This window comes from Camelus ferus, chromosome 6 (genome assembly GCF_009834535.1).
Source record: "Camelus ferus isolate YT-003-E chromosome 6, BCGSAC_Cfer_1.0, whole genome shotgun sequence".
Classification (NCBI taxonomy): domain Eukaryota; kingdom Metazoa; phylum Chordata; class Mammalia; order Artiodactyla; family Camelidae; genus Camelus; species Camelus ferus.
The window spans coordinates 66,761,360-66,776,727 of record NC_045701.1 but is presented as its reverse complement, the minus strand read 5'-3'; the positions used below and the strand labels follow the sequence as shown (position 1 = coordinate 66,776,727).

General features: G+C 45.6%; 1 protein-coding gene across 7 annotated transcripts in view; it reads left to right on the top strand.

Moving 5' to 3' along the window:
- SLC8A3 (solute carrier family 8 member A3) overlaps nt 1-15,368 on the top strand; it is a 141,311-nt gene that overhangs the window by 1,545 nt on the left and 124,398 nt on the right. The window lies entirely within an intron of this gene.

Genomic DNA, 15,368 nt, shown 5'->3' with positions numbered 1-15,368 from the left:
CTGCCTCCCACCCCGCGCCGCCCACACACCCCTCTCACCACCAGCAGCACACGCGCGCGCGCGCGCACGCATACACACACACACACACACACACACACACACACAAGCACACACAGCGACAGGCCTTCATTCACAGGCTAGCCTGCTCCTGCAGACCCTGCCTGACCTGCCCTGAGGACCTGAGCCACTGGGGGGAGATGAAGAAAGCGATTTGTTCCGAAGGGAAAAAGCTGTCTTTCGTCTTTATTCATTGTGTTTTATTTTTAACCGTGGAGGGAGGGGGTGGTGGGTGTCAAATAGAACAAACGCCTTTAATGCAGTGCCATAAATTTACCCGCTCCCAGCCTGAGCCTGCTGCCTGTCTCTCCCTTTCCCCCCACCCTCTGTCTCCTGGTGATTAAAAAACAAACCCTGAACGTTTGGTGGTTCCGTCTCCTGGGCAGAAAGGTTGAAATTGGGGTTAGTTTCTCAGATAGGCAGGCCGCAGCTGGGAGCAAGGCTCCGACTCTAGGGTGGCCGAGAAACACCCCAAGCGGAGGGAGTTTGGGTACGTGATAGGAACACATCCGGCCTACTAGTGGGGCAGTGAAAGGGAAGCCTGTGGGCCTCTGGCGACCCGGTGACTCGCAGGCGCGTGTGATTAATCTCCCGCAGCTGTTGTGCCCGTCCACTTGAGCTGAGCCCTTGTTTACCTCGATTTTCAAATATAGCTGCTGCGCCCTGCTCTCCCTGAGGGAGGGGGTTCAGCTCACTCAGTTTGGACGCCTGGTCTCCCGGCAGTCCATTTTGCCGGCCTTGCTGGATCCAAGTTTGTGAGGAACCTGCTCCTTCGTGCCTTGCAGTTCTCCATATGAAGATGATTGATGGTCAGGGCCTGGGGTGTCTAAGGGTGGGCTGCAGCCCCTCAGTGCAATCTACAATTCCTATCTGCAGTCCGCACTCCTTAGCTTCCTTGTTCTTTAAGTAAAATATAGCTATTGGGGTGAGAAGAAGCCGGTAGAACCTACGGAACGGAAGTTGGTTGAAGTGGTTCTGGAACTTAAGGGAGATGGGAAGGCTGTTGATGCAGTTTCTGCTCCCGGGAGTGCTCTATTGCCTTTCCAGCACTCTGGCGCTCCATCCTTGTCTAATGTACTCCTAATCATCCATCGGCTCTTGGTTCATTGGTCACTTTCTCAAGGAAGCCTTCCATGCATTCCCTGACTGGGCCAGATCCCCTTATTTTATACACTCGTAACGAACCTATTATTTTGGAGTAATTTAAAGATGCACATTAAATTTATTTATCTGACTGCATCATGCCAGTGACGTCTGGAGACAGTAAGCTGCATGAAGGGAGGAAAGGTAGCTGGCGTTTATTGACAATATATCTGCAGGGCCTAGCACTGTGCCTGGCATAGAGTAGGCACTCAGTCAGTGTCAGCTGAATGAATGGACTCTGAGGAATAAGCTGTCTCTCCTCTCTGCTCCTGCTCCTCTGGGCTCCACTTTTGCACCCTGCAGCCTCCTGGTGGGAGAAGGACGGAGAGGGTTATCAAACTAACCCTGTGAAAAACATTCCCTTGCTCTGGACTTTTCCCTGGGCTGGGACCCTGAAGCTGAGAGAGTGTCTTCTTGCCCCAGCCCTGTGCAAAGCAGTCCCTTGTACAGTCTCTGGCATAGTTGCTAGTATTGTCCATGGGTAGTCATTGTGGGCATTGTTCCCCAGCCTGTCCCATCCAGACACTGTCCACACTCTGTATTTGGGGGAATGTGTCACACATCTTGGCTTCTCTTCAAGCTACCAAGGTCAGATAAGAAGAGAGAATGACTCCCTTTGCACTTAAGCCTGGTTGCTTTGCTTAGAGATTCAAACATTTAGTGAGGTTCAGAAATACATTCCACTCCAAAAGAAAAAGCATTCACTTATTCACTCAGTTATTTATTCAGTAAATGTTCAGCGACCTCCTACTCCACCAGGCATCTGCTAGGGACCAAGGCAAATAAAATAGAATAGTCCCTTTCCTCATAAACATACATTCGTTCCAGCAGGGATAATGAACTAATGAACAGGCAACTGCCATATAAAGTGATTCCTTTCAATGGAGGGTAAATCCCAGATACAATGGAAATATATAGGAAGATCACCTCTCTCTAGGGGCTTAAGGGGAATTTATAGGGACAGCAATCCCAGAAAGAAAGGATGGTAGGAGTTGACTTTGGTGAAAGCAGAGAGAGGAGAGGTTGGGGGGGGGGGGATGGAAAAAGTGCTATGAGTGAAGGTATCAGTATACAAATGCCTGAAGTGGAGAAGAGCTCTTCCAAATGACTGAAGATGGAGGGTAAAATTCAGGGAGGTGAGTTTGGAGAAGCTCTGGGGGCCAAACCTCGAAGGGCTTGTACTCAATGCTAAGGATTTCCACTGAGTTTCCAGTGGGGTTTTTAGGAAGGTTTTTAGTACTGAAGTGCGAGGTCAGATTCGCATTTGAGATAGTATGTTGAGAGCAGAATGCTGGGAGAGAGAGAGGGAAGGCAGGGAGTTAGGGAGCTGTTGGGAGAACCTCACTGCATTGCCATCCCGTTGGCCTGTGAGGGAGGGTTAGGGGGTTCCTCTTTCTGCTTTAGCATATAAACCAGAGCTGCCCTTCTAGGAAGAATTTTCCCTCTTTTCTTTAATGAAATTGGTTTATATTTTGTTGTCTGTCTCTTTCATGGATGGGCAGTCTAAACCCAGTACTGGGCAGGGCACCTCAGAGGAAAGGAAAAATGGCTCCAGCAGGTATAAGACACATTTCCCGGCCAGCTGAGCTGCCCAGCCCGGCGAACCCCAAAGGTCTGAGCTCTCTGAAGGCTGGGGGAGGTCTCAAGCAGGAGCCTGAAAGGGTAAGGAGGATTCAGATCCATATTTAGATCCACAGAGACCATCAAGCAAGACATCTAGGTAAGAAAAATCACATGTATATGTGTATGTATGTTTTTTCCAATATGGAGAGTGAATAAAAGTGAATTCCAGAATCAAGGGTATTTGTATACAGAGTCACATCTACTAAGAAAACAGCTCTTGGAATAGGGCAAGTAGCACTTATTGCCTTGATACTTAGAATGACAAATAGTCCTTTCCTGGCTGTATACAAGAACGTTGGGTCATGTGGGGACTGGATCCGGAAGTGGGACTGGAAACTGTAATCCTGCCCTGGCTTCCATGTGGCCATTTCCAAGTCACTTGAGAGGACCTCCAAGTCATGCACCGCTTTGTTCACCCTAGAGAATGAAGCCAAACGGTGTGAGCTTGGTCAACACTCTTCCTTTGCACCCTGATCTCCCAACTTTGTTCCTCATCCTTACTTATCACTAATCTCAGAGTGAAAAAAAGCTCTCCCTTCCCCTCCTGCACAGTGCTCCTCCTGCCCTGCCTTCCTCAGCTTGCCCTAAGGTCTTTCCTTTTCAACATTGAATCCCCTCCCTCCAATTGTAAGCATGATCAACAAACCCCATCCTGACAAGAATATCACTTGTTTAATTCCTTCCCTCCCTCCCCCTGTCATTTTCTCTTCCCATCTGGCTTCCAAAAGACTCTTAAAATTTTAGGGACATCTGTCTCTGTTTCCTCATCACTCATTCATTCATTTAGCCCCTTACTTTCTCACTTTTCTATGCTTTCTGCCCAACTGTCACCCACCAAGGACTTCTCATTTCCCCCAAAGGAGTAACTTATTCCCTGTCTCCCACCACCGTCTCTCTCTCTTTTCCACTCCCATCAGATATAATTGACAATTAGCTTCTGAAAACTCTCCCCTCTTGGCTTCTGTCACACTGAACTCTCCAGGTCCCACTAACTCTCTAGATGGTCCCTCTTCCACTTCCTCTCCAAAAATCTCCTCCTCCCTCCCAGTTTCCCCTCTGCATTACCCCTCAGCAGTCTCCCTCAGTGCGTTGTGCTGTTCCTCCAGGATGGAGAGTTCTGAGTCTAGGACTCTAGCTGTCCAAGCCCAGTGGCTTGTTTCCACCACTTGCACAGTATCTCCAACAAGATGTCCTGTCAGCCCCTCAGATTGAATTTTTACTAAACTGACATCTTTGTTCTTAGCAGCTACTCCTCCTGACTTCCTGCTTTCTATTGATGGCACCAGCCAACTTCTTGTCACCTCAGCTCCAAGTCCCCAAGTTTACCTTTGCCTCCTCCCCCTTGTTCTCCAAATACAGTGGTTCCCCTCTTCCCCACGGTTGTACTTTCCATGGTTTCAGTTACTGGTGGTCAACGGCGGTCTGAAAATATTAAATGGAAAATTCCAGAAATAAACAATTCATAAGTTTTAAATGGGGTGCTGTTTTGAGTGATGAAATCTCTCCCCATCCTGGGCTGACAGCCCTGGATGATGTGAACCATACCTTTGTCCAGTGATGTCCCTGCCCTTAATCACTTTGTGGAGGCTGGGTTATCAGACTGACTGTGGAGAATCACAGTGCTTGTGTTCAGGGGACCCTTATTTTACTTAATAATGGCCCCAAAGCCCAAGAAAGGTGATGCTGGCAATTCAGATATGCCAAAGAGAAGCCTTAAAGCACTTCCTTTAAGTGAAAGAAGTGGAAGATCACCACTTAATAAGGAAAGAAAAAATCGTAGGCTATGGTAAGAATCTTCTATCCACGACATTGTGAAGGAGAAAGAAATTTGTGCTAGTTTTGCTGTCACCCTCAGACTGCAGAAGTTACTGCCACAGTGTGTGATAAAGTGCTTCGTTAAGATGGAAAAGGCATTAAGTTTGTACAGTAAAATATTTTGAGACTGAGAGAGAGCCAGAGACCACTTTGGCATAACTTTGATTACAGTATGTTGTTACTGTTTTACTTTATTATTAATTATTATTATTAATCTCTTCCTGTGCCTAATGTATAAATTCAACTGTATCATAAGTAGGTACGTATGGAAAATGGACACAGTATATATAGGGTTTGGTACTATCTGCAGTGTCAGGCGTCCACTGGGGATCTTGGAACTTATCCCATATGGATAAAGGGGGACTCTTGTATTGCCATGTCTGCCAAGTCCATTCCTCTCTTCTCTATCTCTACTACCACTCCCTAAGTACATATTTGATAACCTCTTTATGTAATAACAATGATAATTATAATAATAATAATTATAGTAGTCAACATTTGTGTCTTTGCAACAGAGTCAGCTACTCAATCCCATTTAATCCTTACCATACCTGTATGAAGTAGTGACTATTACTACGATACTGCAAAAACTAGCTTTCTGACATCTTCCCAGCTTCCTTCTTCCCCTCCTTCAACTCATTTTAGTGGCTGTTATAAGATTCCTTCCTAAAACACCATTCTAAGCTTGTCGTTTTCCTACACAAGAAAACCTCAAAGGGCCGTCCATTTTTTGCAGCAGAGCAACTCCTGATTTTCAAGGCCCTCCGTGGCCTAGTTCACCACTCCACTTCCAGCCTCACTTTTTACAGTTCCCACGTGGGCACCTAAGTTAACTTGCCCTCTCTTCTTCTGTGCCTTGGTCCATGGTTTACCTTTCACTAAGAATCCTACGTGTTTTTCAATGTTCAGTTCAAATACCCCTTTCTGATGGGAAGATTTCTTGGAGAAGCAGTCTCTTATTCTGAATTTTGATAACACAGCATCTGTTTTTCATGGGGCCCTTATGCTTACTGAAATGCAGTTTTTTTTCTTTTTCTTTTTTTTTTCCTGTGGCTTACATTTCTTCCCTCCTGGACCAAGTCCTCTTTCTCTCTCCCATTCCTTATTGCATAATGCCTAAAACACAGTGGGTGTTCAATGAAAAATGAAGACGTGAATAAATGAATAACCTACCTCACTTTTGAGGCAGGTGAAACAAGGTCATGAAAGGGAGTCTGTCCCATTTATTGTAAAAGACGTCAGCGGGGGAGTCAAACCAGGAGCAGGAAACATGGTATAACAGAAGATGCATTGAACTGATGGTAAGAAGGTTGTATTTTAGTTTTTGGCACTTCTGGCTGCTGTAGGCAAGGCCCACTTTTGCTTTCTGGACCTCTCATTCCTTATCCTTAAAAAAAAGGCCGGAAGGGTCGATTTTTAAGCCACCTCCCTGACAATTCTGTAGTTTTTGGTCTTGTTCCACAGCTTCTAGATTGCCTCCTACTAAGAATAGTTTTCGTGCTGACGGTGTCTTTTGTTTCAGAACCCTCCAGCTGCAATTTGAAGTCCCCAGTGTGTCTGTGATCATCACGTTGGGTCTCTAGAGGTTTCATGAGCAGCCAACCCAACTATTTGGATGTCTGGCCTACAAGGCACCCTGAGCTGGTTGAGGGCCCTGATGGCCCGAGGTTGGCCCTCCTGTGTGGAGTCACTTCCCACTGCCACACTCCAGGGCATTCCCAGAAAGACTGGTAGTGCGCTGGGTCCCCAAATGCTCCAGCCAGTTCTGTTCCAATTCCTGTGCTTCTGTGTTTCCTTTTCCACCCAGGAAGTATGTATTTACTGCCAGGTAGGCTCTATTGAGAGTCGACGTGGAACCGTTCTTCCCAGCGACTTGCCAGAGGCCCTGCCCACCCCCGACCATACTCTCTCCCCCAGCAGACAGGAAGAATCATCAGAGTCTGTGCCTGCCAGCCTCTCAGAAGGAACTAATGGGGGAGTCAGCTTCGAGGAAATCATTAGAGGCGTGGGGAGAGAGCACAGCTGCCCAGACAGCAGCACGATCTGTTGGGAGTCCTGGGAGCCTACCGCCAGCACCCTCTTGTGAAGGGACGACCCAGAACACCCCTAGGGTTGATTGTCCAAGAGAATCCCCCAGGCATGTCTCAGAGAGATACCTTTGAGCACTTCATCGAGTCCATTTGTTTTTTTTTTTTTTTTCCTTTAAATTGAGGTAGAGTCCGTTTACAATGTTGTGTCAATTTCTGGTGTACAGCATAATGTTTCAGTCATCCATAAACATACATATATTCGTTACCATATTTTCTTTATAGCTTACTATAAGATATTGAATATGGTTCCTGTGCTATACAGTAGAAACTTATTGTTTATCTATTTTGTATATAATAGTTAGTATCTGCAAATCCCTTCCCACCCCCTTCACCCCAGTAACCGTAAGTTTGTTTTCTATGTCTGTGAGTCTGTTTCTGTTTTGTAAATAAGTTTTTTTTTTGTAAATAAGTTCAGTCTTTTTTTTAGATTCCACATATGAGTGATATCATATGATATTTTTCTTTCTCTTTCTGGCTTACTTCACTTAGAATGACAATCTCCAGATCCATCCATGTTACTGCAAATGGCATTATTTTATTCATTTTTAATGGCCGAGTAGTATTCCATTGTACACATATACCACACCTCCTTTATCCAGTCATCCATTGATGGATATTTAGGTTATTTCCATGTCTTGGCTGTTGTAAATAGTGCTGCTGTGAACATTGGGTTGCACGTGTCTTGAAATTAGAGCTTCCTCTGGATATGTGCCCGGGAGTGGGATTGCTGGATCTTCAGGCAATGAAATGATTTAATTCTGTATTTTAACATTTAAAAATTAAGAGAAATTAAATGGCATTAAAATAAGTCAGGCTTCTGGAGAATGAGCTGGGAAAACGTACATAAAGACAGCTAATCACCAGCTTCCCCTTGATGGGTAAGCAACAGCACAGAGGGGTGTCAACCCTTCCTCTGTGGATAACCCCCAACGTTAGAGCCCAGGTGGTTTTCTCTGGGGGATGGGTTGAGGGGGCAGGAACAATGTGCCCTCAGGCTGCCCTGGGCTTCTCACTCCTCTGACCCAAGAAGCCTGACTTCCCTCTGTGACAGGGGATGCCATCTCTCAGGCCTTGTGGAAGGAGACCTCTGGCAGCCAGAGGACCAAGGTTTGGTTTCAGCTTCCTTATTTCCTGGCATGGAAACTTTAGGCTGTTAACCATGCCTTAGTTTCTTCACCTGCACGAACATCCTCACAAAGATTAAATGAGATCATGTGAGTGAGAAGGCCTTTGTCAACTGACGGTACAGAGTGTCGTGTGGTATTTGTTGAGCGAATAGTGCACTGAGTGTTGGTTGTCCTTATGCCACACACTGTGGAGGAAAATAAGGTGCCCGTGAGAGGGTGAGGGTGCAAAGAAGTAACTGTGTTTAGAAACAGCTTTACAACCACCATCCAAATACTATGTGGCTCTGTTGGTTCTTTCAAATGAACAAAACAGCTTGTTTTCTGAGGTCCTTGGCTTTAATCATTGACCCCTCTACCCCAAGATGCCCCGGGAATCTTGCCACCTCCCCTCACAGGTGTATCTTTCCAAAAACACTTCCTCCTGCAGAGTGAGCATCGATCTCCTCAACAAATGCCAACACTCCCCCTGCCGGGCTCCAGCCAAGGCCCTGAGAACACTGAGGTGAACACAAAGACCAAGTTTTCTGCTCCCATGGAGTTTACAGTCTGTGCTAAGCCAGTAAACAAAGAAAAACATGATGATTTCAGCAAGTGCTGGGTCCTCTAACGAGAAGGAAGAGTGGTGTGACAGAGGGTGCTGAGGGAGGGAGTCATCTGTAGGTAAGATGAGTGGGGCAAGCCTTGGAGAAGGTGGCATCCGAGCCCTGGATGACAGTAAAAAGTGATCCATGGAGACCTTTAGGGTGAGGGTATTCCCAGCAGACGGAACAGTAAACACCAAGGTCCTGGGGCAAGCACATGCTTGGGATGTTTTAGAAACTTCCAGGAACTCCACCATAGCTGGAGTGGAGTACGGAGGCAGGGGTGGGAGTTAAGGGCAGGAAGTTACAAGTTCGAAGTCAGTGGCAGGTAGGGAGCTCTGCAGGAGGAGAAGGTTGCAGAGAATGGCATGATCTATCTATCCGATTCACATTTTAGGAAGACACATGGTGGCTGTTTTCTGGAGAGTAGACTGTAAGAGCTGTCCAGGCTTGTCCAGGTGAGAGAAGTAATATTGAACCTCCAGGAGCTGGAACACATCCAGGCAGAAATGGTCTTCAAAGAACCTACAACTGTGATGGGCATGTAGGAAGTGCTTGACAAGTATTTTTTCGTGAATCAATGAACAGAATCTAGGCTTTCTTGTAGTCATCTCAGTATTTTGGGTCTTTAAAAGATACTTTTGGCTTTTCTAGCTGGCGGTATTTTGGAGGGCCAGTGCATTTTATGAGTTCATTTTCTTCTATGTGAAAGTGCATTCTCTGAAACAGACATGAGAAATCCGGCTCCACCAGCTCTGGGATATACCCAGTCAGTGTTCATAATTCCCAAAACCCTTTGCTGGCATTTAGATACCGATCTTGTGTACTTTTCTATACGCTCCTCCATGGCAGGGGCCAGACCTGCCTCATCACTGCGTCTTCTGACTTATCACAGGTCTGGACTGTTGAGCCAACAAATGGTTATTACGTTGACTAGACTGAGGAGCATTCTGGTGCCTTGGTGCAGCTCCAGGGCCTTCCTGCTCCCCTCCTGGAGAGCCCAGAACTCTCACTGGCCTCATTTGTCTCACGGTCACAGGACATCCTTAAAGCCAAACAGGTCTCTAAGTTCACTGGTTTTGTGTTGATTCCTTCAGCTCCTGTTTCTTTGGGTCTGGAGATCCTTGCATCAGGAGAAACCTTGCAGGACCAGTGGGAGGAAGCAGGTGCCTGATGTGGTTTGTTCCTAGATGTGCCTCCTCATCCCTCTTTCACCATCATCTTCTGTTTTCAATTGGTCCCCAACACGTATTGATGTACTTTTGAAAAAGCTCTCAAACCCCTGCCTTCCCTCAGTGGGCTTGTGCTCATTGCCTCTGTCCACGTTCTGATCACGTCTCACTCAAATATTGTAAGAATCTCCAAACTCGTTTTCCTGTCCCCAGGTCTTGCCCTGCTTTCATTCACCCACCCAGTTTCCACACTGGCTTCAATCTAGGTCTCTAACCAAAGGAAAAACAAGGATCTTGTCCCCCCTATGATTAAAAAACCTTCAGTGGTTCCATATTACCCCCAAGATAATGCCCCAGTTGCTTGGCTGGATGTATAAGGCCTTTTACAAACTCTTCCTCACTTATCCCTGCAGCTTCTCACAAGTGCCAGGTCCTTCAGATACCCTGCTTAGAACAGACACTGCTTGTTGAGGCTGACGTGCTCTTTAGCATGGCTTCCTGTTACCTTTGTTTGAGATACACTGACTTCGACTCCTGTTCATTCTTCAGATCCTAGATCTAAAGTTGCCTGGTCCATGAAACTGGCCCTGATGATCCCAGGCGGTTTTAGGCCTTCCTTTCTCTGTACTCTCTTGGCACGTTGCACATGCTTCCAAATCTAGGACGTGTTTTGTGGTCATTATTTGGTTTTCGGTCACTGTTCTCCTGTGAAGTGTGTGCTCCTCAGGGGGGATTACGTTTTGTTCAGATTACTCAAATTTGAAAAACCTTGCTCACAACATCCCTGACAGATGGGATGCTCCATTTGAACACTTTCAAGAGTGGGAGAAATTGCTCGATATTATGCCTTCTATTTTTGCATATTTATTCGTGGGTCTATTCATTCAGTAAATACATACTGAGCACCTATTCTGTGCCAGGCACTGATAGAGACATTGGGTATTCAGAAACACCAAACAGATAAAAATTCCTACCCTCTAGGAACTTTTATTCTAATTTTTTTGAGTGTGCCAAAAAGAAATATGAATTGGGTATGAAACAGAGTACCCTTCTCACTATAATTCAGTGGAAGTCGACCTGTGGCACATAGACTGAGTTCCATACAAATGCATGCATGTATGAATGAATAAACAAACCACCAAACAAAGATGCCACGAGGAAAGGCGTGGACAAGTCAACATAAGCTATCATCCATGAAAGGGAAAAAAGCTGGAACCATGTTTTGCTGAAAATGGATTATTTTCCTATGTAGATAAGGGAACTCTGGATTTTTTATATTTCCTTAGTAAAAGCATAAGTCAAGCAGACAGTAGGTTTAGGGAGAGACAAAGGGAAAATCTACTTACATGGGTCGATATTTGATGCTGACTGTCCTTAGCAAGGTATAAAAGTGAGAGTCCAGGAGGGTGAGATGTTTGTCCCGTGTATAGAAAGGCTTTCTGGTATCCATTTATGAGTCAATTCGTGTTTCACTAAGAGTCCTTCTTTTGGTCCAAAATAAGTCTAACGGATGGAATCCCTGAGATGCAAATGTCATAGTCAGTCTATGTTCCTTTTCTTTTCTCCCAGGGTTCTTGACCCTGGCTGTACCTGAAAATCCACTGAGGAGCCTACGTATCTAGACTTCACTCCCAGAGTGTCCAAAACCTAGGTCTGAAGTAGGATCCAGAAAGCTGTATTTTGCAGCACTCCAAAGTTGTTCTAACGCACAGCTCTCTCTAGCGTGTGATCCCAGTGCCATTATTGCCTCCAACTTGGAGGATGACTTACTTGCAGATGTAGATCCAGTAGTGGGAGAAGCAGAATTAAGTGGGCAAAGCCCTTTCTCTTCCGGTCTCTCTGGCCCACTCTCATTGTTTGTGACTCTCCACATCTGTCAAGGACTTATCGAGGGCAAAGTCCTCTGGCTTCCACAGTCAGTTAAACTTTAGAATCATAGAATCAAAAAGATTTTGAAAAAAAAAGACTTTGAATTAGAATTTTAGAGGCAGAGAGGGTATTAGAGGTCAGGTCCAACCTCTTAGCCTTATCAATAGAGTTACACTGGGTGTGACCACTCATTGTTCTTAAAAAACCAGAATGACCATCATTCAAAAATCCACAAATGACAGATGCTGGAGAGGCTGTGGAGAAAGGGGAACTCTCCTACTCTGCTGGTGGGAATGCAGTTTGGTGCAGCCACTGTGGAAAACAGTATGGAGATTCCTCAAAAGACTAGGAATAGACTTACTGTATGACCCAGGAATCCCACTCCTGGGCATATATCCAGAAGGAACCCTACTTCAGGATGACACCTGCACCCCAATGTTCATAGCAGCACTATTTACAATAGCCAAGAGATGGAGACAGCCTAAATGTCCATCAACGGATGACTGGATAAAGAAGATGTGGTTTATTTATACAATGGAATACTACTCAGCCATAAAAACCAACAACATAATGCCATTTCCAGCAACATGGATGCTCCTGGAGAATGTCATTCTGAGTGAAGTAAGCCAGAAAGAGAAAGAAAAATACCAATATGAGATTGCTCATATGTGGAATCTAAAAAAAACCACACAAACAAAGCATAAATACAAAACAGAAACAGACTCATAGACATAGAATACAAACTTGTGGTTGCCAAGGGGGTAGAGGGTGGGAAGGGATAGACTGGGATTTCAAAATTGTAGAGTAGATAAACAAGATTATACTGTATAGCACAGGGAAATATATACAAGATCTTATGGTAGCTCACAGAGAAAAAAAATGTGACAATGAACATATGTATGTTCATGTATAACTGAAAAATTGTGCTCTACAGTGGAATTTGATACAACATTGTAAAATGATTATAAATCAATAAAAAATGTTAAAAAACAAAAACAAAAACAAAAAAACCCTATACTGAGTGGAAATCCCTCAGGGAGTTTCTAAGAGTGTAGAAGACGGATGTGTAAACAGATAAGCCCAGGTCAATGTGGCAATGTGTGACATGTACTTCACTGGAAATCAAAGTGCTCGGGCAACATGAGGGGGAATAAATGATTCAATTTGAAGGTGGGGGAAGAGGGCGTTATCGAGGAAGGCTTCCCAGAGACAGAGGTTTCTGGGGCCCAAGTTTCTTGACCTAAGGGCTTCAGATTCCTACCCAATTTTTCCACCATCCCTTTTGTCCGCTGGGTTTTCAAAGCAGATTTTGGCATTTGACACACCAAGTTTCGTAGCCCAGCGTTGCCACTTGCTCAGCTAGTGGACCTTGGGTGAATAATTAAATCTTTGGGCCCAAGTCTCCTCATTTCTGAGACAGATAACCTGTCTCACTGTGGGATCCTTAGGTATTAACTGGCAGCTATGAAAGTGCTAATGCAGTGCCCGCCACCAAAGAGCAGGTATACAATGAATAGATATGTTTATTGTTGCTGCTGTCATTTCTAAAGTCCTTGGTTTATATAAAGCACGAGGGCCATGAGGCTTGCTGGTGCTCCCTGTTCCTGTGTGGTTGTGCCTGGGAGAAGGTCAGCAGGGTTTTATGACATAACCATATGGTTTGGATGTCTTTAAGGGCTTGGGGTCTTCAAGGAAGGCAAAATATGACACTTGCATGAGATCAGAGAAGCATGAACAGTAAAATATCATATGCCACTACAAGACTCCTGATATTATGAAGCCGTGTTGTATTGCAGCCACTGCCCACATGGTTTGAGATAGCTGTGCAGTGACCAACCTGAGAGCCTTGGGCAGAACGAGATAAAGAGAGTACTTTCCGTGACATCACTGTAGTGAGTTATTCCCATAATTCCTTGCTTCTCTCTATGTCTCATCAGAAGATAGATTCGATAAGGTTGGGGATGTGGTGTAGCTCGTTCATGGCTGGCCTCCCAATCACTAGCACAGTGCTTGGCCCAAAATGGGCATTCAAAGAGCAGTTGTTTAAAAAAGGAGTTTGATCCAAGATGCTTTTGGTAAATCCAGAATATGGGCACTCCTTTACTTTTTTAGGGCCCCCTTTTCCTACCACCCTCCCTTAACTTAATCTCTTCTCCTCTGAGTTCTCCTTGGGAACGCCTGGCTCTCACTCTGCTCTGGGCCAGTCTGACTGAAAGGTGTCCCTTCCCTTTTTTGCCTTTTGTGAGAGAGGCCCCTGCCTGCAGTCAAAGCCTTTTTGACTCAGAGGAACTATGGCGATTATCCAACCCCACATACATTTTCTGGATGAGGAAGCTGATGCCCTAAGACGTTCACTGACTCTTCAAAGTCTCCCAGCTCGTTGAGGCACAGCTAGGAAGGAAGTTCTTGCCTCCTGCTTTCAAATTTGGGGCTTGACTGCTGCTCCAAGCTGCCTTGCAGTAGGTAGAGCCTCCAAGCTTGTAGCAAGGACTCCCCATCCAGAAAAACTCCCCCTCCCCTCCCCAGGCCTTTGCTTTTCAAAGGTGTCCCCACACCTGGGGTTTATACCAAGAACTGTGGTTAAGGGCATGTGCGCTGGAGTCAGGCTGCCAGAACTCAGATGCTTATTTTTCCACTTACTGACTGTGAGTTGGGCAAATTCCTCAACCTTTATGAGCTCAAATTTGCTGATCTGTAAAATGGGCATGATGATAATAATTCACTTTTCCTACATGAAGACTGAAAGAGATCATAATGCACGGAAAACAGCATCATTATGTTTTCCTTGTTCCAGGCGTGGCAGTCCAACTACCTAAGCATCCGAGATCACCTATTTCCTACTCTTGAGAGTGCAGGGAATTTAGTTCCTGTGTTTCTGGGGGAGCATCACCACGGAGAAAACTCTGCAGACTCTGATCCCCTGTAGGCAGAGGAAGTACAGGAGAAGGTGCAGTGTTCGTGGATTCGGGTGACACGTCAGATCCAGTGCAGCCTGGCTGCACCTAAAACTTTAATGTAAATTGGCTGTGACGCCTGTGCAGGGGCCCAGATTTAGAAGCAGAGCAGGACGAGTCTACCCAGGCTGGTGCTAGGCCCGCAGCAGTGTTCCCATTGGAGAAAGTGGAGGGCGTAGCAGGAAGGAGAATTTGCTCAGTCTGGCCTGGTGGCACTGTTTTATTAATGATCTGGAAGAGCAGAGGAACAGTGACTTTAATTAAATTTGCCAGTGATATTAAAGATGTCAGGAGCCACTGCTGAGGACACAGACACCTTGCAGATGGCCCCGGGGGCGTTAGGAAAATAGTCCAGGAAAGAGATGAGAGACCATGGGCTGAACTGAGGGGACAAAGGGTCATCATATGCAGAATATGTCCTAGGCCCACCTTCTTTGTCTGTATCTGTTCTGTTTCCAACAGATTTCTAACTGATCTTCCTGCGTTAGTTTTGTTCTTCCTCCAGCCATCCTAAACCCTTTAGCCAAATTGCTTTTTCCCAAAATACAAGTCAGACCATGTCATTCTCCTGTTCAGAATCCTGTCATTGGCTTTTCACTGTACTTGGGGTAAAATCCCATCTTCTCTGCCTGGCATATAAGACTTGCCATGAATTGGGTCCTCCCTCCATGTCCAGCCTCATCTGCTGCCCCATCCTGCCTCACTCTGAATTCCTCATAATCCCATGCACACGGCTCCGTGTTTTAGCTTGGGCTGTTCTCTTTGACTCAAAAACCCTTACCACTTTTCCTTCCTTCCTTCCTTCCTTCCTTCCTTCCTTCCTTCCTTCCTTCCTTCCTTCCTTCCTTCCTTCCTCTCTCTCTCTTTCTTTCTTTTCTTTCGTTCTTTTTCTCTTTGGCTAAATCCCACTCTTGCTTAAAGACTCATTTCAGGGATC